This window comes from Somniosus microcephalus, chromosome 4 (genome assembly GCF_052327205.1).
Source record: "Somniosus microcephalus isolate GS21.2 chromosome 4, FLI_Smic_1.0, whole genome shotgun sequence".
Classification (NCBI taxonomy): Eukaryota; Metazoa; Chordata; class Chondrichthyes; order Squaliformes; family Somniosidae; genus Somniosus; species Somniosus microcephalus.
The window spans coordinates 73801722-73827976 of record NC_140990.1 but is presented as its reverse complement, the minus strand read 5'-3'; the positions used below and the strand labels follow the sequence as shown (position 1 = coordinate 73827976).

At 46.9% G+C, this 26255-nt stretch overlaps 1 pseudogene; it reads right to left on the bottom strand.

Annotated features, from left to right (window-relative positions):
- LOC147119232 (uncharacterized) overlaps nucleotides 1–26255 on the bottom strand; it is a 125322-nt pseudogene that overhangs the window by 10464 nt on the left and 88603 nt on the right.

Sequence of the window (26255 nt, the reverse complement as noted above, 5' to 3'; positions counted from 1 at the left end):
GCACAGGAACAGGCCATTCGGCCCAACTGGTCACTGCCGGTGTTTCTGCTCCACACGAGTCTCCTCACACCACTCTTCATCTAACCCTATTAGCATATCCTTCTATTCCTTTCTCCCTCATGTGCTTATCTACCTTCCCCATGAATGTATCTGTGCTATTCACCTCAACTACTCCTTGTGGTAGCACGTTCCACATTCTGACCTCTCCTTGGGTAAAGAAGTTTCTCCTGAATTCCCCATTGGATTTATTAGAGACTGTTATATTTATTGTTAGATCCGTGTGTTAATGGAGACACGGAATGTAGGAGTTGATTTAACAAGTGTTTACTGAACAAAGTCTGGAGGTGAACTAACTACACAAGACGCTATACAGGCTTATATACCCGAGTGGTCACTACTGGTACTACAGTACACAGGGGCTTCAAAAACATAGTTCCTCCTAAAGGTACATACACTAAAATTCCTCCCTTTTTAGATAAATAGTACATAACATTTTAAGTAATCATTAAATAACATTTTTACAAGAATAATAATCTACAAATTTGCTGAAGTTAATCAATTACAAATTCAGTCTCTCTGGAGGCTTCCTGACTCGGTCCGGATAACGCCTCGGTGGTGCAGTAGGTTCTTTTGGCAAGGTCGATTCGGCTTCAATGCCAGTGTCGGGTTCATCTGGTTCCAGTATCACCGGATCGGAGGTAGATACTATGGGTATCTCTGCTTCATCACTAGGCGTATAGAGTTGTGGTGTAGGTTGTCCTTTTCGGATGACTCTATGATCTGGTCAGCATGGCACCTTATTATGCTTTCTCAATGTCCACGGTATACATCAGCGGTCCTAGTCATGTGCAAATAGTTCCAGGCTGCCATTTCTCAGTACGGTAGTCCTGGGCCAAAACTGGTTGACCTATCTGGAAGGTTCTAGTTGGCCTTTCATTCATGCTTTGAAATTGTCGGTTCTCTACGTCCCTTCTGATGTTTGGCTTGACCAAATCCAGCCGGCATCTTAGTCTTCTATTGAAAAACATCATGACGAGGGTTTGGTTTGTAACCACATGTGTTGAATTCCTGTATGCAAACAAGAAGTTATCTACCTTATGTTGTAGATTTATGTCTTCATTACCCATGGCCTTTATGGCCTTCTTGAAGGTCTGGACAAACCTTTCAGCTAATCCATTTGTGGCGGGATGGTATGGGGAGGACGTGTAGTGCTTAACCCCATTGTTTTTTAAGAACTTCCTGAATTCTTCGGATACAAATTGCGGTCCATTATCAGAACAGATCTGTTCAGGCAGCCCATTCCTGGCAAATATGGTCCTTAATACTGTGATGGTTTTTTCCGTGGTGGTGGAGGACATCTTTATTAACTCCGGCCACATGGAGTGTGCATCCACCGCGATTAAGAACATTGAGTCCATAAATGGACCAGCAAAGTCGATATGTACCCTTTGCCATGGAGATGAGGGCCACTCCCATGGATGTAGAGGGGCTTGTGGTGGGGCGTTTTGGACCTTCTGGCATCCTAGGCAGCTCTTGGTCATTTCTTCGATGTCTCCATCGATACCTGGCCACCACACAAACGCTCTGGCTAAGTTCTTCATTTTCACTCCACCCAGATGCCCCTTGTGAAGCTCCTTTAGCACTTTATCCTTGAGTTTGGGTGGAATCACCACTCTGGATCCACACATCAAGGTTCCTCGGCACACTGACAGCTGTTCTCTTCTTTGCGAGAATGTTGGCAACAGTGGTTCGCCATGTGCTGGCCATCCCTTCACCGTTAAATCGTAGACTCGTGAGAGAGTCAGGTCATTTCTCGTTTCCTTTTCAATGGTAGAATTTGTCACCAGTAGACATTCCACTATGGTCGAGTGGAACATCTCCACTGGGTCCACTGTAGGCGCCTCTTCTACCGTTGGCAACGGTAGGCGCGATAACCCGTCAGCATTCCCATGCTGTTTTGTTCCTTTGTATCCTACGTTATATTGGTGTGCCCCTAGGAAAAGGGACCACCTCTGTAGCCTTTGCGCTGTCATAATGGGAACGCCCTTTTTAGGGTTGAATATGGAGATGAGGGGTTGATGGTCAGTCAACAAGGTAAATTTTTGTCCGTGTAGGTAATGGTTGAATTTCTTCACCCCCCACACCAGGCTGAGTGCCTCCCTGTCGATCTGGGCATAGTTATGCTCAGCTGAGTTCAATGAGCGTGATGCAAAAGCTATCGGCCGCTCCGAGCCATCAGGGAATCTATGCGATAATACCGCTCCCACGCCGTAAGGGGATGCATCGCACGCCAGTCTGATTGGCAGTGATGGGTTGTAATGAGCCAACACTTCCCTGGACGTGATCAAGCCTGTGCATTTATGGAAGGCACGTTTACAGTCTTCGCTCCATTTCCAAACTACTCCCATTTGTAGCAGTGTGTTAAGAGGGTGCAGAACCATTGACAAGTTCGCTAAAAATTTATGATAGTAATTTATTAATCCCAGGAACAACCTTAATTGTGAAACATTTTCAGGCGCGGGGGCTTTTACGACCGCTTCAATTTTTTCAGGTGACTTATGCAACCCTTCTTTGTTAATGACATGGCCACAATATGATATTTGTTTCTGGAAAAATTCGCACTTGGGGCGATTTGCTTGTAGGCCCCGTTCTCTCAGCCTCGTGAGCACCTGCTCCAAATTGGCAAGGTGCTCGTTGTCGTTTTCTCCTGTTACAAGGATGTCGTCTCGGTAGCATTGAGTCCCCGGAATCCCTTGCAGGACTTGCTCCATAGTTCTTTGCCAGATAGCCGGAGCTGATGCCACTCCGAAAACCAGTCGATTGTACTGGTACAGGCCTTTGTGCCTTTGTGTGTGTTTATCGTGAGATACTTTTTAGAGGCCTCCTCAACCTCCATCTGTAGATATGCCTGTGCTAAGTCAGTTTTGGTGAAACGTTTCCCTCCGGATAGTGAGGCGAAAATATCTCCTATCCCCGGAAGAGGATACTGTACCGTGTGAAGAACCGGGTTTACAGTCACCTTGAAGTCCCCACAGATGCGAATTTTTCTCTGTTCTTCAGATTTATCATTATTCAACGTTTTCTTCATGACCGGGACAATGGGTGTTGCCCACTCGCTCCAATCTATCTTGGATAACACGCCTGCTTTTTCCAAATTCTCCAGCTCTGCCTCGATGGCTGGACGAATTGCATATGGCACCGGCCTTGCCTTAAAAAACTTGGGAATTGCCGCATCTTCCACTTTTATTGAGGCGGTGGCGCCTTTCAGGCTTCCTAGTTCCTGTTGAAACACTACTTTGGCGTTAGCCAAGATTTCTTTTAATCGTCCAGGTATGACATCATCATCATTTTTTTTCTTACTGGTCACCGTCAGTGCCTGAATGGAGTGCCAGTCTAAACGTATCTTTCTGATCCATTCACGTTCCAACAACGGTGGACCACCATCTTGCAGAACGTAAATACAACTTCTGTATTTCCTTGCCGTTGTATACAACAGGCACCCTTATTTTCCCTCTGGGGTATACTTTCTGCCCCGTATATGTCTTCAAGATAATGGATGTGTCTTTCAAAGGTATATGCGGAAATAGCCGCTCGTAACCCCGTCGACTCATGACGGTCAGAGCTGATCCTGTATCTAGCTCCATTTTGACTGGGGACCCCGCTATCGTGAGGGTAACCCAAATGGTCTGGTAATCTTCTTTGGCAATTACATTATGTAATTTGAGACAGCTTAGTCTCTTGTTTCCGGAGTCGCTATCGCTCTTCTGGTCTTCGGAGCTACTGTCCGTCATCATTTGTACCTTTCTGTACTTTTCCTTATTGACCTTTTTACTGTCAGCGGATTTTTTTCCAGATCTGCATACATGTGCAATGTGTCCCATCTTTCCGCATTGTCTGCATGATTTGTCCTTGAACCAGCTGTCCTTCTGGTCATGGGTGGATCTGCCGCAGCGATAACACCTCTCGAAACTCCGTGTCATTTCATGGGTGCCGAAGTCCTGTGGCTTTTGCTGTATCTCTGCAGCTCCTCTTGCTGCTGCTTCGTATGATACAGCCATACTGAAAGCCTTGTCCAGTGTCAAATCTTTCTCAGAAAGTAGTCTTTTCTGTGTTCCTTCGCTTAGGAGACCGCAGACGAATTTGTCTCGTAGAGAATCTGCCAGTCCTGCCCCGAATTGGCAGTGCTTTGACAGTTTTCATAATTCGGTGAGGTAATCAGTGTTACTTTCATTCTTGTGCTGATTCCTCCTGAAGAATTTGAATCATTCCGCTATCAGCAGCGGTGTTGGGTTTAAGTGCTCCTGTAAGGTATCAACAATCTCCTTAAAATTCTTGTCCATCGGTTTGGCTGGAGTGATCAAGTTTCGTAACAGCCCGTATGTCCTTGCGCCCATCAGATTTAGAAGTACCGATGCCTTTTTATCATCCGCTACTTCATTCGCCTTACAATATACCTCCACTCGTTCCACATATGTGGTCCAATCTTCTATATCACTATCGAAAGCAGTAATATTGCCAGTCTTCGGCATTTTGAAAATCAAAAATGGCGCCTCCCGCGCTTTTCCTTCTTCCCCGCCGAGTCAAGATGGCGCCTCCCGCGCTTTCCACCCGCTGCCGCTGCTGCCAACGCTGCTCTCCACGGTTCCTGTTGCGACCTGCAGCTTTTCGCGGTATTTCTATTTTTCTTCTTTTTTTTAATATATATATTTTAAACAGTTTCTCCGTTACTTGGAGAACCGTTCCCATCGTGGAGCGGACCCTCTGGGACTTTCCCCTCCCTCTGCTCGGTCCGAACGCCGACCTGCTTTGCAGCACCGGCCGCCTCCTGAGTGTTCCACCCTCTGTCTCTCTTTGCTTCTGCTTTCCGACTCGCTGCCCGGCCCCGCTGCAGAGCCACCCGATCGAGCCCCAGCCCGCCGCAGCCCAGGAAGGATCAGTGCACTACCTGCCACCAGCCCGTTTAGCTGGTGAAACCACAGTTTTTTTTTTAGTTTTTTTTTTACTTGCTTCTGGCTTCGACCTTCGTCTGAGGAATCGATCTCCTTGAGGTGCTGCCGAATTTCAGGTAAGTTCGTTTCTAACTCGTCGCCACTGTTAGATCCGTGTGTTAATGGAGACATGGAATGCAGGAGTTGATTTAACAAGTGTTTACTGAACAAAGTCTGGAGGTGAACTAACTACACAAGACGCTATACAGGCTTATATACCCGAGTGGTCACTACTGGTACTACAGTACACAGGGGCTTCAAAAACATAGTTCCTCTTAAAGGTACATACACTACATTTATGACCTGTAGTTTTGGACTCCCCCACAAGTGGAAACATTTTCTCCAGGTCCACCCGATATAACCTTTTCATAATCTTAAAGGCCTTTATCGGGCCTCTTTATTCTAGAGAAAAGAGCCCCAGCCTCTTCAGACTTTCCTGATAAATATATCCTCTCAGTTCTAGGATCATCCTTGCAAATCTTTTTGCATCTTCTCCAGTGCCTCGACATCCTTTTTATATAATATGGAGTCCAGAACTGCTCACAGTTCTCCAAGTGTAGCCTAACCAAGGTTCAGTACAAGTTTAAAATAACTTCTCTGCTTTTCAATTCTATCCCTCTAGAAATGACCCCAGTCCATTGTTTGCTCCTGTTATGGCCTCCTTAACCTGCATCACTACTTTTAGTGATTTGTGAATCTGTGCCCCCGAGATCCCTTTGCTCCTCTGTCGCATTTGGACTCTTATTTTCAAAATAGCATGTGGCCTCCTTATTCTTCCTACCAAAACACACCACCACCTCACACGGATCTATATTGAAATTCATTTGCCAATTACACTCCCATTCTGCAAGTTTGTTAATGTCTTCTTGAATTTTGTCGCAGTCTTCTTCAGTATTAACTTTACCTCACAATTTGTTGTCATCGACAAAGTTTGAAATTGTACTTCTGATTCCCGAGTCCAAATAGTTTATGCAAATGGTGAACAACAGTGATCCCAGCACCGATCCCTGTGGAACACCACTTCCCACCTTTTGCCAGTCTTGAGTAGCTACTCCTAACCCCTACTCTCTGTTTCCTGTTTTGTGACACACTTGCTATCCATAAACAGTTTGTAAGATCGACAAGATGACCAAGGTCAGGCCGTGTGGAGTGAAGGGCCAGGCAGCAGAATGGATGGAAAGATGGCTACAAAACAGAAATCAGAGGGTTGGAGTTAAGGGAAGTTTGTAGCGACCTTTGTGTGTGTGTCACAAATAGATTTTGTTCTATTTTGAATAGAAATACAAAAGCTCTACTAGACATGTTAAACAATAGTTATTTAATCAGGGCTGCAGCTACTGAAAGGTTGACTGTACTGAGGTTTGTGGCCAGAGCTGGCAGACGTGTTGTTCTGAAGTCTGATGTCTCACACCTGAAGAGTCTGTTTATGTCGTGTTGTAATGACCTTTTTCTGTTCCTGGCGTCAGAAATAGAAATCAAAGGGAGATGATGCCCCACTCTGTTAATCAACTCTTTAACACATTCCCATGCATTTCCTTTCTTAATTTACAAAGATCACAACTCCATTAGTGAACAATGGATTGCCAGTCTGCCACTTTTTAGTGAGGCTTGAAAGGATTCGCTGTGAAGCTACACCTGCCCATCTGTCTGTGTGTCACTGTGTTTGGATTGTGTTAGACAACAGTCCTAATATCTCGCCTACATCCGTTACAATTTTTGAAATGTTAGATTGCACTTGGAAGAAGTTGAGTTTCAATCTGACAATTCTGAAATTGGGAGCTGTTAATGATTTCTGTTTTTAATCTAACTATATAGTGATGTGATCAGTCAAAGCAAATTAAAAGATGCTGCTATTTACTGAACACAACTGAATAATTCTACAAGGATGTTATCGCAGTCTTCCTCAGTATTAACTACACCCCCCAATTTAGTGCCATCTGCAAATTTTAAAATTGTACTTCTGATTCCCAAGTCCAAATCATTCATGTAAACGGTGAACAACAATGGTCCCAGCACCGATCCCCACGGAACACCACTTCCCACCTTCCGCCTGTCTGAGTAAACAACTTTAACTCATCCCGTTACTATAACTGGACTTGTCTCCATTCCTGTGTCGAGGGGATTGCTGTATCAGACGGGAGGGGCAACATTTGGGGACTCTCGATTCTCCACCAATTCCCATTCCCCTTCTTTCTGGTGGATAATGGAGGTGTCACTGTGTGTAATGTGCAAGTCAGTAAGAATTGTCAGTGAGAATTAATCAGCACTTTCTAATTGGAGATGTTAATCAGTGAAACCTTTCAGACACTGAATTGTAGATTTTGTACCAAAGATCAATTTAGGATTGAAGTAAAAGTTCATAATTTTATTTTAAAATAATTCAGGGACTCTCATCAGAAATTAAGGGGAAAGATCAGACAGCAGTTCTTAAACGAACACTGCAGCCCGACAACTCAATCAGCTTTATATCCAGAATATTAAACTCCAGCCCAGTTATAGGGGTTATTAACATCAGCAGAAACAAACCCCAACTGTCAGAATGAACAAGGTTCAGTCCTGGATGTGATTAACAGCAGCAATAACAGCAAAATCGAACCTCTGCAGTCACTTGTGAACTCGCTGGTGTCTCAGCAGGTTGGATGACTGATTGAATCCCTTCCCACACATGGAGCAGGTGAACGGCCTCTCCCCAGTGTGAACTCGCTGGTGTGCCAGCAGGTTGGATGACTGAGTGAATCCCTTCCCACACACGGAGCTGGTGAATGGCATCTCCCCAGTGTGAACTCGCTGGTGTGTCAGCAGGTTGGATGACTGATTGAATCCCTTCCCACACACGGAGCAGGTGAATGGCCTCTCCCCAGTGTGAATGCACTGGTGTTTCAGCAGGTTGGATGACTGAGTGAATCCCTTCCCACACACAGGGCAGGTGAATGGCATCTCCCCAGTGTGAATGCGCTGGTGTCTCAGAAGGTCAGAGGAATTAGTGAATCCTTTCTCACACACGGAGCAGGTGAACGGCCTCTCTGCAGTGTGAATGTGCTGGTGTATCAGCAGAGTTGATGAATTAGTGAATCCCTTCTCACACACAGAGCAGGTGTACGGTCTCTCCCCAGTGTGAATTCGCTGGTGTGCAATGAGGTGAGATGAGTGCCTGAACCTCTTCCCACAGTGAGAGCAACTGAACGGTCTCTCCTCTGTGTGAACTCGCTGGTGTGTCAGATGATGGGATGACTGACTGAATCCCTTCCCACACTCGGAGCAGGTGAATGGCCTCTCCCCGGTGTGACTGCGTCGATGAGTTTCCAGCCGGGATGGGGAGCTGAATCACTTCCCACAGTCCCCACATTTCCACGGTTTCGCCGTGGTGCGGGTGTTCTTGTGTCTCTCCAGGTTGGACGATCAGTTGAAGACTTGTCCACACACACAACACGTGTACGGTTTCTCCCTACTGTGAATGGTGCGATGTTTTTTCAGGCTGTGTAACTGGTTAAAGCTCTTTCCACAGTCAGTGCACTGGAACACTCTCACTCGGGTGTGTGTGTCTCGGTGCTTTTCCAGTTACACTGATCTTTGAAATCTTTTCCCACAGAAAAAACAGGCAAACATTTCTCCTTCCACATTCAAAGACCGATGATATTCCCTGTAAAAGCAGTTTAAAAAAGGCATCACTGTAAGTTCAGGATTAAAATACAGAACAGATAATTCTAGTTTCTATGGAACATTCTTTCCTCTCTTATTACATAGAATTACATAGATTGTACAACACAGAAACAGGCCATTCGGCCCAACTGGTCCATGCGTTGTTTATTCTCCACACGAGCCTCCTCCCATCTCTCTTCATCTCACCCTATCAGCATCTCCTTCTATTCCTTACTCCCATGTGTTTATCCAGCTTCCCCTTAAATACATCCATGCTCTTCGCCTCAACTACTCCCTGTGGCAGCAAGTTCCACATTCTCAGCACTCTCTGGGTGAAGGAGTTTAATCTAAATAGGACTTTCCTGGGCAGCCAATCAGCACTGCTGCCGCTTTTGTGCATTTCCCGACGAGGCGAAACAGTTGATATTTTCTGATCAAAAAGAGCTGAGCTCGGCAGCATTAGTCCTGTTTTGCCTCCTTTGGAGACCAGGTGTACGAGCAGAGTGAGCGCAGCCTTCACAGCAACCGCAATAAAATTGTTACAGTTGTGAAGGAACTTTGTGTCAGTGCACTGGACCACAAACAATGTATGTGTGTCAATTATTGTCTTCTTACGCTACTGTAAATGTTTTAAAAGCTCTATATAAATGTAAATTGTTGTTGGTGTATAGAGTACTCTGTTGAAATTTAGTGAAATGATTGATAACCAAGGAAGATCATTTCTTTGTTTGGTTCTGTTAGTTTTCATAGAATCATGGAAGCGGACAGCACGAAGGAGGCCATTCGGCCCGTCGGGCCTGTGCTGGCTCTTAGAATGAGCACTCGTGCTTAGTCCCACATCCCTGCTTGTTGTCCGTAACCCTGTAAGATCCTCATCCTCAAGTACCCGCCCAACTCCCTTTTAAAATCATTGATGGAATCAGCTCATGACCTTTTCAGGAAGAGCGTTCCAGATCCCGACAACTCTCTGAGTTTTATTCAATTGTTACCACAGTTGCCTTCTGTGAAGGTTTAATAATAAATGCATTTTGCTGTAAAAGCAATTAAAACATTCCTAGTATATAAATAGACAGATGCATCAAAATATTAAAATTGTGGGGGGTGGGCAGTGCTCGCCAGGGCCCAATAAACAATGGAATTCTTGTTTCTCAACCCAATGCTCAGAAGATGAAGTCCCAGAGCTGCCTGTGGCTCGGTTCCACCTGCCCTATTCTGACAAGCGAAGGTGTCGGTCAGTGCACTGTGATTGCCCAGTGGGCAGAAAATAGCAAATCTAGAAATATGACCAAAATAACACATTTTAACCCCAAAGCTGTAAATCCCCGTCCCACACACTCTCCCTCCTCCCTGTGCTGAAATCCAAACCCCTCGCACCATCTCCAACATTTCTTTCCTCCACTCCCAGTTTTCCCCCTCCCTCCTACTCTGGTTGGGTTCAATTCTACACCCGCTGTGTGCAGAGTGAGAATAAAATCAATGAGTCAATGATTGTCTCTCCTGGTCACTGGGACCCTGAAGCCCCGCCCACTCTCTGTTCCTGTACCAAGATGGCAGCACATGCGCGTATGGGGACGATAGCCTAGTGGTAATGTCACTGGACTAGTAATCCAGAGGCCTGGACTAATGATCCGGAGATGTGAGTTGAAATCCCACCACAGCAGCTGGGGAATTTAAATTCAGTTAATTCAATAAATCTGGAACAAAAAGCTAATATCAGTAATGGTGACCATGAAACTATCAGATTGTCGTAAAAGCCCATCTGGTTCACTAATGTCCTTTCGGGAAGGAAATCTGCCGTCCTTACCTGGTCTGGCCTATTGGTGACTCCAGACCTACAGGAATGTGGTTGACTCTTAACCGCCCTCTGAAATGGCCCAGTGAGTCACTCAGTTGTAACAAACCGTGACAACCTTCACCACACGGACTGCTGCGGTTTAAGAAGGCGGCTCACCACTGCCTTCTCCACGGCAACTAGTGATGGGCAATAAATGCCGGCCTTGCCAGCGACGCCACATCCCAGAAACAAATTTTTTAAATCCCTCCCTGCCCAAGATGGCGGCCAGTGACCCCGCCCTGCCCAAGATGGCGGCCAGTGACCCCGCCCTGCCCAAGATGGCGGCCAGTGACCCCGCTGACCCGGGCGTCCGGGCCTGTCCCCGCGGGTAAACCCGGGGCCTGTGGGCTCTAATTCGGGGCCTGAGGCCTACACCGGGTGTTTGTGAAGCTTCCCAGCCCAGCCGCGGCTCCAATTCCTCCCTCTGTCCCCGGGAGAAAGCCTCACAGCCGCCGCCCCGCAACTGGAAGAAGCCCGGCCTCGGGGGCTGTTATTCGGGCCTAAGGCCGCAGCCCCTTCATTATAAAGCCGGCCTTGTGGTTTATTCTCCCACCGCGCCCTCTCGCCCTCTCCTACCGTGTCCGCTCTCTCCCGACCGCCATCTTCCTCCAGGCGGCCCAGGAACCCAGCTCTACTGCGCCTGCGCACCGGTCCCCCGTCACTCAGATAGGGCGTATTCCCAACCGCGCGGCATTCTGGGTACCCACAGCCACCATCGAGGATGTGAAGCAATTCCTGATAATTGATTCCTTTTTACGCATCAGCGGCCTATCCTCTAAATAATATGACGGGTCTTGGGTGAATGGAATGGTTGAGGAACAGAAGAGGTGCATTTGGACCAGGAAGTAAGGCAAGGAAAACATTTAAAAAATTATTTCATGGGATGTGGGCGTCACTGGCAAGACCAGCATTTATTGCCCATCCCTAGTTGCCCTTGAGAAGGAGCCTTCTTGAACCACTGCAGTCTGTGTGGTGAAGGCACTCACACAGTGCTGTTCGGAAGGGAGTTCCCGGATTTTGACCCAGCGACGATGAAGGAACAGCGATATACTTCCAAGTCATGATGGTGTGTGACTTGGAGGGGATGGTGTTCCCATGCTCCTGCTGCCCTTATCCTTCTAGGTGAAAGATGTTGCAGGTTTGGGAGGTGCGGCTGAAGAAGCCTTGTCGAGTTATATATAAAAAAAATAACCTGGTCGTTGACCTCTGCACCCCCGTTGACATCACAATCACTATTGAGACTGGGCACTTTAGGGATCAGTGATAGACGTGAGGACTGTAGTCAGGGTGATACAGTCAGAGGTTGGGGTTAGGGATTACGTTAATGATTCGGGTTAGGATCTTACATTTAGGCTACCAAGGCTAGGAGAGGCTCTCTGGAAGATATGGGGAGCTGGGACTTGTCCATGAGGGTAAACAAATTTATGAGAAATTAAAAATTCTAGCGTAAGACAGGAGAAATGGCCCAAAAATGGAACAATCAATAGCAGGAAATCCATTAGTCTCCTCTTATCATGGAAAAACCAAGGAATTGGCACACTGTTTAAAACAAAGTTGATTTATTTGGTATATATCCAGAATCAACATCACTGAAACAGATTATCTGGTCATTATCACACTGCTGTTTGTGGGAGCTTGCTGTGCCCAAATTGGCTATCGCATTTCCTGCATTACATAGAAACATAGAAACACAGAAGATAGGAGCATGAGTAGGCCATTCGGCCCCTCGAGCCTGCTCCGCCATTCAATGAGATCATCGCTGATCATCCAAATTCAGTACCCTGTCCCTGCCTTCTCCCCATATCCCTTGGTCCCTTTAGCCTTAAGAAATATATCCAACTCCTTCTTGAATATATTTAATAAATTGGCCTCAACTGCCTTCTGTGGTAGAGAATTCCACAGGTTCCCCACTCTCTGGGTGAAGAAATTCCTCATCTCTGTCCTAAATAGCTTACCCCTTATCCTTAGACTGACCCCTGGTTACAACAGTGATTACAGTTAAAAAAAAGTATTTCATTGGCTGTAAAGTGCTTTGGGACGTCCGGTGGTCGTGAAAGGCGCGATATAAATGTAAGTCTTTCTTTTAATATTAAATTCCACCCCAGTTAGAAGGGTTATTAACACCAGCAGAGTGAACATAGTTCAGTCCTGGATGTGATTAACAGCAGAAAAACAGCAGAATCCAACCCCTGCTGTCACACATGAACTCGCTGGTGTGCCAGCAGGTTGGATGACTGGGAGAATTCCTTTGCACACACAGAGCAGATGAATGGCCTCCCCCTCGTGTGAACACACTGGTGTGCCATAAGGTTGGATGAGCGCCTGAACCTCTTCCCGCAGTGAGAGCAACTAAAAGGTCTCTCGTCAGTGTGAACTCGCTGGTGTTTACTCAGCTCACCAGCACTTTTAAAGCTGTTCCCACAGACAGAGCATTGAAAAGGCCGCTCCCCAGTGTGAACACGCTGGTGTTCAGTGAGATTCGATGAGTGCTTGAATCTCTTTTCGCAGTGAGAGCAACTGAATAGTCTCACTTCAGTGTGAACTCGCTGGTGTCTAATCAGTCCCTCAGAGCTTTTAAAGTTGTTCTCACAGACAGAGCATTTAAAAGGTTTCTCATCAGTGTGAACTCTCTGGTGCCTTATCAGGTGACATGGCCAAGTGAATTCCTTCCCACACATGGAACAGGTGAACGGCCTCTCCCCAGTGTGACTGCATTGATGAGTTTTCAGCTGGGACGGGGAACTGAATCCCTTCCCACAGTCCCCACATTTCCACTGTTTCTCCATGGTGCGGGTATCCTTGTATCTCTCCAGGTTGGATGATCAGTTGAAGCCTCGTCCACACACAAAACACGTGTATGGTTTCTCCCCGCTGTGAATGGTGCGATGTTTTTTCAGGCTGTGTAACTGGTTAAAGCTCTTTCCACAGTCAGTGCACTGGAACACTCTCACTCGGGTGTGTGTGTCTCGGTGCTTTTCCAGTCATACTGATGTTTGAAATCTTTTCCCACAGACAGAACAGACAAACGTTTCTCCTTCCACATTCAAAGGCTGATGATATTCAGGTCCTGATGAATGGAGTGACTCTGTCAGATCTTGCTGTGATGTTTGGTTTGAGTTTCCTGACTGCAATTCCTGCCCATTTAATACCCTGTAAAAGGAGTTTACAAATGTCATCACTGTAAGTGCAGGATAGAAATTCAGAACAGACAATTCTAGTTTCTATGGAACATTCTTTCCTCTCTTGTTCCCCCAAAGCTGTAAATCCCCGTCCCATACACTCTCCCTCCTCCCTGTGCTGAAATCCAAACCCATCGCACCATCTCCAACATTTCTTTCCTCCACTCCCAGTTTTCCCCCTCCCTCTACTCTGGTTGGGTTCAGTTCTACACCCGCTGTGTGCAGAGTGAGAATAAAATCATTGAGTCAATGATTGTCTCTCCTGGTCACTGGGACCCTGAAGCCCCGCCCACTCTCTGTTCCCGCCCAAATTAACCGCGCATGCGCCATGACCCGGCCCTGTCCAAGATGGCGGCCAGTGACCCCGCTGACCCGGGCGGCTGGGCCTGTCACCGCGGGACAAACACGGGGCCTGTGGGCTCTTATTCGGGGCCTGAGGCCTACACCCGGTGTTTATGAAGCTTCCCAGCCCACCCGTGGGTCCAACTCCTCCCCGAGCCCACAATCACCTACCGCCGCCCGCTGCCATATCTTCTGTTTCAGAACTGCGCCATCACTGGCACTGCGCATGCTCAGAGCACAGCCTGGTCCTGCGCCTGCACACTGGGCTCCTGTTGTCATTGACAGGGCACTTTCTGCCGCGCGGAGGATTCTGGGGAACCATCCTGCCAATGAAAGCCCCAATTAGTGAGCGAACCTTTTTTAAAACATTCCATCGAGATTGGGTCCGGAGAGGCAATAAACAAAATCAATTAATAAATTATACAGAAACCCACATGCCCGGGCCCTCCGCCATCGTGCGAAGTACGCTGGCCGCCACTTTTCAGTTACCAACTCCTACCTCAGGCCCCGCCCAGTCTGGTTTAATTGCTAAATATTTACTAACTGTGTTTTCTAACTTCAGTGCAGACCTGTTATTTAGAGGGGAACTTTCAAGGCACCATTTTTTGTGCCCTACATAAGAAGCTGTTAATGGCTTTAATAAGCCATTGTGACTGCCCTTGACATCAAGGCAGCATTTAATCGAGTGTGGCATCAAGGAGCCCGAGCAAAACTGAAGTCAATGGGAATCAAGGGGAAAACTCTCCATTGGTTGGAATCATACCTAGCACAAAGGAAGTTGGCTGTGGTTGTTGGAGGTCATTCATCTCAATCACATGACATCACTGCAGGAGTTCCTCAGGGCAGTGTCCTAGGCCCAACCATCTTCAGCTGTTTCATCAATGACCTTCCCTCCATCATAAGGTCAGAAGTGGGGATGTTCGCTGATGATTGCATACTGTTCAGCACCATTCGAGACTCGTCAGATACTGACGCAGTCCGTGTCCATATGCAGCAAGACCTGGACAACATTCAGACTTGGGCTGACAAGTGGCAAGTAACATTCGCACCACACAAGTGCCAGGCAATGACCATCTCCAACAAGCGAGACTCTAACCATCTCCCCTTGACATTCAATGGCATTACCATCGCTGAATCCCCCACTATCAACATCCTGGGGGTTACCATTGATCAGAAACTGAACTGGACCAGCCATATAAATACTGTGGCTACAAGAGCGGGCCAGAGGCTGGGAATTCTGCGGCGAGTGTCTCACCTCCTGACTCCCCAAAGCCTTTCCACCATCTGCAAGGCACAAGTCAGGAGTGTGATGGAATACTCTCCACTTGCCTGGATGAGTGCAGCTCCAACAACACTCAAGAAGCTCGACACCATTCAGGACAAAGCAGCCCGCTTGATTGGCACTCCATCCACCACCTTCAACATTCACTCCCTCCACCACCGGCGCACTGTGGCTGCAGTGTGTACCATCTACAAGATGCGCTGCAGCAACTCGCCAAAGCTCCTTCAACAGCACCTTCCAAAACCGCGACCTCTACCACTTAGAAGGACAAGGGCAGCAGACGCATGGGAACATCACCACCTACAAGTTCCCCTCCAAGCCACACACCATCCTGACTTGGACCTGTATCGCCGTTCCTTCACTGTCGCTGGGCCAAAATCCTGGAACTCCCTTCCTAACAGCATTGTGGGTGTACCTACACCATATGGACTGCAGCGATTCAAGAAGGCGGCTCACCACCATCTTCTCAAGGGCAATTAGGGATGGGCACTAAATGCAGGCCTAGCCAGCCAGCGACGCCCACATCCCATCAATGAATAAAAAAAGTAAAAATAAGCTGGCAGCAATTTTTTTCAAGGTGGAAAGTGTAGTGTATGTACCCGTCTACCTTTAAGAGAACTATTGTATGTAACCGTTCACCTTTAAGAGAACTATTTTAGGTGTGGCACTACTTTGTTTGGCTTCTGTATACTGTAATACCGACGGTGACCACACCAGTATATAAGTGTTGTGTCAGGATTTATTGGGCAGATTCGCCCTGACCTTCGAATAGTAAAGTCCTGTTTTAAGTTACTCTGGTAGTCTGTGTATTAATTAACTAAACAACCCACAGACTTTACAGTGGCGATGAGTCCGATCGTACCCTGCGGCAACAATACTTCCGAAGCAGTTAACGAGCGTCGAGAAGAAGCAACCGCCCTCGTCATTCTGCTGGGAGAAAACTCGAGTCTGCAGAGCTGGAAAGGAGGAAGAATTCAGAGACAAAGACTTCCATCAGCAACAGGCACTGACTGTCCCTTCTGCCATAGTGAGGAGTGAGCCGATCAGCACGAGAAGCAAGCCGGCCACGGTGACTGTGAGTAAGGGAAAAGTAAAAAGAATAACCGGAGGATAAGGGCGGTGCACTCGACCACGGTCGAGGGGGAAAGGAGCTGGACAGAAGTCGGGCCCAGAGGCGCTGAGACTGGGGCAGCGTGGAGCAAGGAAGCCGCGGTACAGACAGGCTGGGGACGCAACGGCGTCGTGAGACAGCTAGACCGCGACCGGCGAAAAAGGCCGGGCAGCGACCGAAGCCACGAAGCGCTGCGACCGGGAACGTAGGCGCGGGAAGAGATAAACTCAGCCGCAGCCGGGGAGGGAAGCACCGGACTGCGAGAGGGCTGGGAGGCGCGATTGGGAGCCGAGCGAGCGGGAGAGGCAGAGCCGACCAAGGGAGACTGAGCGAGAGCCAGTCCAGCGGCTGAAACTGTTCTCCGTCAACGGGGTGTACCCAGCGCCGGTAGAGCCGAGCGAGCGGGAGAGAGACAGAGCCCGAGCGAGGGGAACTGAGCGAGAGCCAGCCCAGCGGCTGAAACTGTTCACCGTCAACGGGGTGTACCCAGCGCCGGTTGCCCTGCCGAGAAAAGGGAAAGCACTGAAGCCGACGCGCAGGCTGTGAACCTGAAAGCCAGCGGCCGTCGCCCGTGGGGAAAGTGTACCCCTCCCGCCAGGGAAGAAACGCGGGAAGCCGCCATTAGGCGGGGAAGAAGACAGAAGCGGGAAACCGCCATTGAAGTGGGCGGGGAGAGAAGATAAGCGCGGGAAACCGCCACTTTCGCGGGAACCGCCATCTTGAAAAAAAATATATATATTAAAGAAATAATTCGTGGTGTTTATCAGGAAGAGAGGAAGATGCCTAAGCGTGGTAACATCAACGATTTTAATTCCGAGGTAGAAGACTGGGCCACGTATGTGGAACGCATTAAGATCTATTGTGAGGCCAATAAAATAGAAGAAGATGACAAAGCTATAACCTTGCTAAACTCGATGGGCGCGAAGACATACGGGCTCTTGAAGCATCTACTATCACCAGCTAAACCGGCGGATCAGACTTTCGATGATATTGTGGCTGTTCTGAAGGATCACTTGAACCCCACACCGTTGATGTTGGCGGAACGATTCAAATTCTATGCGAGAACGCAACGGAAAGACGAAAGCAACGCAGAATACTTGGTCGAACTGCATAGACTAGCGAAACACTGCCAGTTTGGAGGGAATCTGACAGAGGCATTGCGAGACAAGTTCGTGTGTGGATTGGCAAAGGAAGGAACGCAAAAGCGACTACTCGAAGAGAACGACCTTACACTTGACAGGGCTGTCCTTATTGCAGCATCGCACGAAGCCGCAGCGAAGGGAACTGCGGAAATGCAGCTAAAGACAGCGGCACTCAGTGTGGATCAAATTACCTCGACAACAACAAAATGTTATCGTTGTGGGAAGACAACACACGACCAGAACCAATGCTGGTTTAAGAACCAGGAATGTAGGAAATGTGGCAAACTGGGCCACATAGCTAAGGTATGCCGGTCAGGGAAGAAGACCAGCAACCAAAGGACCAACAACCAAAGGAAGCCATCACAGGAAAAGTACAACAAGGTACACAAGGTGGCTGAGAAGAGTCCAGACGAACAGAATTCGGACTCAGACCCAAACGGCCAGGAGCTGGGTAGTCTGAGAATTCACAATGTGAGTAAGGAAGCTGACCTACAAACTATCTGGGTCATGCTAAAAATAGCTGGAGTCCAAGTGAAAATGGAGTTGGACACTGGATCAGCTCTATCAGTCATAAATCGAAGGGATTACCACCAGCTATTCTCACATATACCCTTAAGAGATACCAAGTTCTTATTGCAGACATACACGGGGCATAAAGTATACCCCATGGGAAAGATAAGTGTCAAGGTGAGAGATAGGGGTAAAGAACACCCAAGAATGAACTTATACGTACTACCTGAGGGAGGACCACCACTTCTAGGACGGGAGTGGATCAAGAAAATAGACATGGAATGGCACTATCTAAAAGCCATAACAAGTGAGGACTCGGTGCAGACAATCAGCTCAGATTCTGAATCGGATGACGATAAGACCAACCCAAATGTGAAAGACAAGGCTAAAATGGACTTGCCGGCTAAGGTTGGAAAAACGAAGGCATGCATAAAGGCTTATGCTCCAGAGAAGAACAAAGTTTCAGAACAGAGCTCCACCGAACAACGACAACATAGTTTGACAGAGAATTCTGAGTCTGTTCAGTTTAAGGACATATCCATGACGGAAGAACACCGAGCTCGGACTCAACTTTATTTCAAATTACGACAACAATTAGAACAATTGAGTTACCGTCTCGTACAAGAGATGAAAACAATGAAAAAGTTCTATGACACCGAATGGGAGAATCTGGAAAGACAACAGAATCAGCTAGCTCAAGCAGAGAGCGACCATAGAGCCATCGTGACCAATCACCGATCACATCTCCCTTATGATGTTCAGGAGTTAGAATATTTGCAGAAAGAAGCAAATGAAGAGGAATCTTCAGGAAGCCAGGATTTTATTCCAGTTCTTCTCTACGACTCCTTACAAGCAGAGTTTGAGAAGTTGAAGGAAAAGTATGAACAGGCCCAGGCTACAATCCTGGAAGGGGTTAACTCGGCAACCTCCGAAAAGCTAGTTTCAGTGGAAGCTTATGAGCAACTAAAGGTTGAACATGAGCAAGAAGTCCAAAGGCTGCAGGAAATTCTTGATGAGCTCAAGGCCAAGACAGACTCATCGGTAGAAGTTCCATCCATAGATGAGAAATTAGAGGTGAAAGACATGGCAGAACATGAAAGTCAAGATGTCCAAGAACTCATAAAAATATTGAAGGAAACCCAAGACAAATATGAGGCGGCAATGGCCGAGGTTCAACAACTTGAAGAACAGATTCAACTGGGAATCCTTTCAGTGGAAGAAAAGGAAACTGTAAGAAACACAGAGACTGTAAGAATGGCCCCTGAACATGAGCTAGACAGCATCAAGGCGCAACTTCTCCGAGCGCTGAAAGCCAAAGTACAAGAGGAAAAAAAGGTGAAAGCATTGGAGGAAAAGGTGGATGAAATGGAGAAGACTCTGATCCACAGGGTCCCCGTGGAAGAGTTAACGGTCAGCCAACTCCTTCATATGCTGAGAGACAAGACTCTGCAATGGGAACCATTTGAACATGAGCTTCAATCTTCAAAGGGAAGGGGTTCGGAGCTCTCAAAAGTTTGGGGAATAGTTGAGGTTGCAACACAGATTTTACGGGGCTGCCGAAAGTACGCTGAATCACGTCAATGTGAACTACAGAATGTTGAAACAGCTGCTCCAGTAGAAGGATTGAATAGCCCGATCAATCAATCCCCGATGGAAGGGGAAGTATTGGAATCACAAATGAGGTCATTAGTGAAGGATTGGCAGGAAACCCAGGAAGAGCGGGATGAATATGAACGCATGAAGAAGTCTCTTCAGGAAAGATGTCTAGGGAGGGAACAACAGTCGGCTAACGTCCAGTTGGGTAAGGAAGAAGTAGCAGGCCCTCTCACTAGACTAGCTCAGGACGACACCGAATATTACCATGACCTGTTGAGTGACACGGAATATTACGATGACTTGGTCTGCCCAGCATGTGATGAAAACTCCCAAAGTGCAGAAATCAGGATGAAGCACTTAAAGTCTAAGGAACATAGGGAGATGGTGGCACTACAGCTGGCAGTGGATAAGGGAGCCCCGAGAGTCTCCAAGAAGCAGAAAAGAAAAAGACGAAGCAGAAGGTGATAACCATCTAAATCATTATCACTTCTATCAGATCATGCACGTGGGCCCTACGAAGGGGGCCAAATCAGTTGGAAAGTAGGAAAAATTACCAAGGCAGTCCAGCTGTTTGTAAAAGTCAGCACTGCTGGTTCAGCAGGACGGAAGTTCAAGCTGTTAAGGCAAGGGAAAGACTATTGGATGAGTCACGCTAGAAATGTGAACCAGCTACACCACAGAGATGTTGTTCGGACCGAGTCAAGACCAGAGACTGAATCTGTGAACTGTTCCCGCAGAGACTGAATCTGTGAACTGTTTCCCGCAGAGACTATATCTGTGAATTGTTTTACATGAAGTTGATTATATGTTATGTTTAATGGGGAATAAGTATGTTGTAAGCTAAAAAGGGAGGATTGTAGTGTATGTACCCGTCTACCTTTAAGAGAACTATTGTATGTAACCGTTCACCTTTAAGAGAACTATTTTAGGTGTGGCACTACTTTGTTTGGCTTCTGTATACTGTAATACCGACGGTGACCACACCAGTATATAAGTGATGTGTCAGGATTTATTGGGCAGATTCGCCCTGACCTTCGAATAGTAAAGTCCTGTTTTAAGTTACTCTGGTAGTCTGTGTATTAATTAACTAAACAACCCACAGACTTTACAGAAAGAGGTGAAGAACACCACCAGCGATCCACCAAAACACACGGGACAGAGAAATCCACTTCATCAGCGCATCTGCCACAATATCTATCCCCTCCACCACTGGTGCACTGTGTCTGCAGTATATACGGTCTACAAGATGACCAAGGTCAGGCTGTGTGGGGTCAACGGTCAGGTAACAGAATGGATGGAAAGACAGCTACAAAATAGAATTCAGAGGGTAGGATTTAAGGGTGTGGGTTGATGCTCGGGCCTATGGGGCCTTCCCCCAGGGATGGTTTAATGCTCGGGACGACAGGATCCTTACCCAGGAAGTGGATTAATGCTCGGGACTACAGGATCCTTTCCCAGGAAGTGGATTAATGCTCAGGCTGAGGGAGCTCTTCCCCGGGGGCGGTGGATTAATGCTCGGCCCTAGGGAGCTCTTCCCCGGGGGTGGTGGATTAATGCTCGGGCCTCCGAGACACTTATCCAGGGGTGGATTAATGTTCAGGACTACAGGATCCTTAACCAGGAAGTGGATTAATGCTCGAGCCTAGGGAGCCTTTACCCAGGGGGTGGATTAATGCTCGGGCCTAGGGAGCCTTTACCCAGTGGGTGGATTAATGCTCGGGCCTCCGAGACACTTATCCAGTGGTGGGTTGATGCTCGGGCCTAGGGAGCCTTCACCCAGTGGGTGGATTAATGCTCGAGCCTCCGAGACACTTATCCAGGAGTGGGTTAATGCTCGGGCCTAGGGAGCCCTTTCCCCGGGGGCGGTTGATTAATGCTCGAGCCTACGAGGCCCCCGCCACTCTCTCATTCCCGAGCGACCACCTCCATCCCTTTCCTGCCGACTGTCTGAGGCTGAACCAGACTGTTCACAACTTTGACATCCCATTTGACCCTGAGCTGAGCTTCCGACCACATATTCTCTCTGTTACCAACACCTCCTCCTTCCACCTCCGTAACATTGCCTAACTCTGCCTCTGCCTCCGCTCATCTGCTGCTAAAACCCTCATCCATGCCTTTGTTGCCTCCAGACTCAACTATACCAATGCTCTCCTAGTCAGCCTCCCATATTTCACCCTCCGTAAGCTTCAGCTCCTCCAGAACTCTGCTGCCCATCTCCTGATTCACACCAAGTCTCGTTCACTCATCACCCCTGTGCTCACCGACCTACATTGGCTCCCTATCCGGCAACACCTCAAATTTAAAACATTCATCCTTGTTTTCAATTCCCTCCATGGCCTTGCTCCTCCCCATCTCTGAAACCTCCTCCAGCAAGTCACATTGAGTTAAGCAGACTTTGGTAAGTGGCAGAAAAAGTCTTTTAAGTGCATTTACTGAATTTTAGTGAGTAAAAAAGTGAATGATTTGAAGTAAGTTAAATTTTTTAGAGTAAATTAAGCTGTTGGGGAGTTGAAACCGGAAGTAGAATCTGGGTATAAAAAGGGGTGGGCTTAGTGCGGTAGCGCTGAGTGCGGTCGCATTGAGTGTAAGTAGAATTTGGTAAGTGGCAGAGTTCGGGCAAGTGGGAGGTGAGGGGGTGCTTGTTGCTCTGTTTTGCTTCCCTCTCTCAGGCTAATCCAACACTGCGGACGTGGAGCAGTGAGACAATTCAACCGGATAGGTCCCCCAGACAGCTTCCACGAGGGAGGTTGGTGATCAACTGGTTGGTAGGTTCTCTTCCTTCTCTTCCATACCTTTAAGTTGGTAAGTCCTATTAAATAGTGGTGTAATATTATCATCTATATCGGGGCAGAGGATCTTCATAACTAATAATAAGAAATTTAATTAATTACACAGATATGGGTGAACAGGTGATGTGTCACTGTTGCAAAATGTGGGAGCTGGTGGACCCCATTGAGGCTCACGGAGAAATGGGTTTTGCTTCTTGGGACACTGGCACCAGTACTGGGACAGGAGGGAGCTGTTCTGTTGGGACAGACTCCACTTGGCCAGTGCTGGGACTAGAGTCCTGGCGAATCATATAACTAGGGCTGTAGCGAGGGCTTTAAACTAATTAGTGGAGGGGAGGTTTCTGGAGAGCAAATAACAGAAATGACAATGGAGAAGGTCATAGACTTAGGTAGCAGTGGGGGAATTAAAAAACAGAACGTGTCAGGAAGGGACAGAAGGTATGGAGTAAAAGGTAAAGTAGTAAAAGGGGAAAAAACAGGAACTAAGTGTCACAAAACATATTTGAAAGTTCTGTATCTGAAGGCACGTAGCATTCGTAACAAAATGAATGAGTTAACGGCACAAATAATTACATATGGGTATGATCTTGTGGCCATTACAGAAACATGGCTGCAGGGTGACCATGACTGGAAATTAAACATACCAGGTTATTTAACAATCAGGAAGGACAGGCAGGAAGGGAGGGGAAGCTATGTTACTAAAGGAAGGAATCACTATAATACAGAGAAATGATATTGGGTCAAAGGAGCAGGAAAGTGAAACAGTTTGGGTGGAGATAAGGAATAATAAGGGGAAAAAAACACTAGTAGGCGTAGTCTATAGGCCTCCGAACAGTTGCAACTCTGTTGGATGGAGTATTAATCAGGAAATAGTTGAGGCTTGTAATAAGGGAACAGCTATAATTATGGGGGATTTTAACTATCATATTAACTGGACAAATCAAATTGGGCAGAGCAGCCTTGAGGATGAGTTTATTGAGTGTATTAGGGATGGGCTTCTTGAGCAGTATGTAACTGAACCGACCAGGAGGCAAGCAACCTTAGATTTGGTCCTGTGTAATGAGACAGGATTAATTAAAAATGTCCTAGTAAAGGATCCCCTTGGAATGAGTGACTATAACATGGCTGAATTCCATATTCAGGTAGAGGGTGAGAAGGTTGGATCTCAAACAAGCGTGCTGAGCTTGAATAAAGGAGACTATGAAGGTATGAGAGAGGAATTGATTAGAGTAAACTGGGAAAATAGATTAAAGGGTAAGACGGTACATGATCAGTGGTGTACATTTAAGCAGTTATTTTACAACTTCCAAAATAAATATATTCCACTGAGGATAGTACCCGACTAAAAACAAGGGCATATAAGGTAGCCAAATCTACTGGGAGGATAGAAGATTGGGAAGTCTTTAAAAGACAGCAAAAAATAACTAAAAGATTGATTAAGAAAGGGAAGATAGATTATGAAAGTAAATTAGCAAAAAATATAGAAACAGATAGCAAAAGTTTCTATAGTTATATAAAAAGAAAAAGGGTGGCTAAAGTAAATGTTGGTCCCTTAGAGGATGAGACCGGGAAATTAATGGTGGGAAACATGGAGATGGCAAAAACGCTGAACAAATATTTTGTATCAGTCTTTATGGTAGAGGACACTAAGAATATCCCAACACTGGACAAACAGGGGGCTCTAGGGGGAGAGGAGCCAAATACGATTAAAATCACTAAGGAAGTGGTACTTGGTAAAATAATGGGACTCAAGCCGGATAAATCCCCTGGACCTGATGGCTTACATCCTAGGGTCTTGAGGGAAGTGGCGGTAGGGATTGTGGATGCATTGGTAATCATTTTCCAAAACTCCCTGGACTCAGCAAAGGTCCCGGCAGATTGGAAAACTGCTAATGTAACACCCTTATTTAAAAAGGGTCGTAGGCAGAAGGCTGGAAACTATAGACCTGTTAGCCTAACATCTGTGGTTGGTAAAATGTTAGAGTCCATTATTAAGGAGACAGTAATGGGACATTTGGATAAACATAATTTAATAGGACAAACTCAGCATGGTTTCATGAAGGGGAAGTCATGTTTGACAAATTTGCTTGAGTTCTTTGAGGAAGTAACATACAGGGTGGATAAAGGAGAACCAGTGGATGTAGTGTATTTAGACTTCCAAAAGGCATTTGACAAGGTGCCACACAAAAGATTATTGCTCAAGATAAAAAATCACGGGATTGGGGGTAATATTCTGGTGTGGGTGGAGGATTGGCTCTCTAACAGAAAGCAGAGAGTTGGGATATAATGGTTCATTCTCAGACTGGCAATCAGTAACTAGTGGTGTTCCGCAGGGGTCAGTGCTGGGTCCCCAACTCTTTACAATCTATATTAACGATTTGGAGGAGGGGACCGAGTGTAACATATCAAAGTTTGCAGATGATACAAAGATGGGAGGGAAAGTAGTGAATGAGGAGGACATAAAAAACCTGCAAAGTGACATAGACAGGCTAAGTAAGTGGGCAGAGATTTGGCAGATGGAATACAATACTGGAAAGTGTGAGGTTATGCACTTTGGCAGGAAATATCATAGAGCAAGTTATTATCATAATGGCAAGAAACTGGAAAGTACTGTAGTACAAAGGGATCTGGGGGTCCTGGTGCACAAAACTCAAAAAGTTAGTATGCAGGTGCAGCAAGTGATCAAGAAGGCCAATGGAATGTTGGCTTTTATTGCTAGGGGGATAGAATATAAAAACAGGGAGGTATAGCTGCAGTTATACAAGGTATTGGTGAGACCACACCTGGAATACTGCATACAGTTTTGGTGTCCATACTTAAGAAAAGACATACTTGCTCTCGAGTCAGTACAAAGAAGGTTCACTCGGTTAATCCCGGGGATGAGGGGGTGGTCATATGAGGAGAGGTTGAGTAGATTGGGACTCTCCTCATTCGAGTTCAGAAGAATGAGAGGCGATCTTATTGAAACATATAAGATTGTGAAGGGGCTTGTTCGGGTGGATGCGGTGAGGGTGTTCCCAATGATGGGTGAAACTAGAACTAGGGGGCATAATCTTAGAATAAGGGGCTGCTCTTTCAAAACTGAGATGAGGAGAAACTTCTTCACTCAGAGGGTGGTAGTTTTGTGGAATTTGCTGCCCCAGAAAGCTGTGGAAGCTACATCATTAAATAAATTTAAAACAGAAATAGATAGTTTCCTAGAAGTAAAGGGAATTAAGGGTTACGGGGAGCGGGCAGGAAATTGGACATGAGTCTAGGTTCAGAATGGTCATGGCCCTGTGGGCAGTGGAGCGGGCCCAGGGGCCGTGTAGCCTGGTTCTGCTCCTACTTCTTGTGTTCTAATTCTGTGTTAGATTTCAGGAGATGGTTCTATTCCTGTTCCTGGCTGGGGTGGAGATCGCCTTTACAGAAAGTAAGTACTGTAGAAAATATAGGGACAGAGTGATCTCCTGGACGAGTTTCGATCGCCTAGATGGGTCGGAGAGGAATTTCCCAGATTTTTTCTCCCAAATTGGCCATTGGGTTTTTTATCTGGTTTTTCGCCTCTCCCGGGAGATCACATGGGTTCGGGTGGGATGGAGAGTGATAGAAGATTTGAGGTTAGGATCAGATCAGCCATGATCTTATTGAATGGTGGAGCAGGCTCGAGGGGCCGATTGGCCTACTCCTGCTCCTATTTCTTATGTTCAACCCTCCAAAATATCTGTGCTCCTCTAAATCTGGGCTCTTGAACATCCCCGATTTTTATTGCTCCACTATTGGCGGCCGTGCCTTCATCTGCCGAGGCCCGCAGGTCTGGGATTCAGAAAACCTACCTGCCTCTCTCCTTCTTTAAGGTGATCC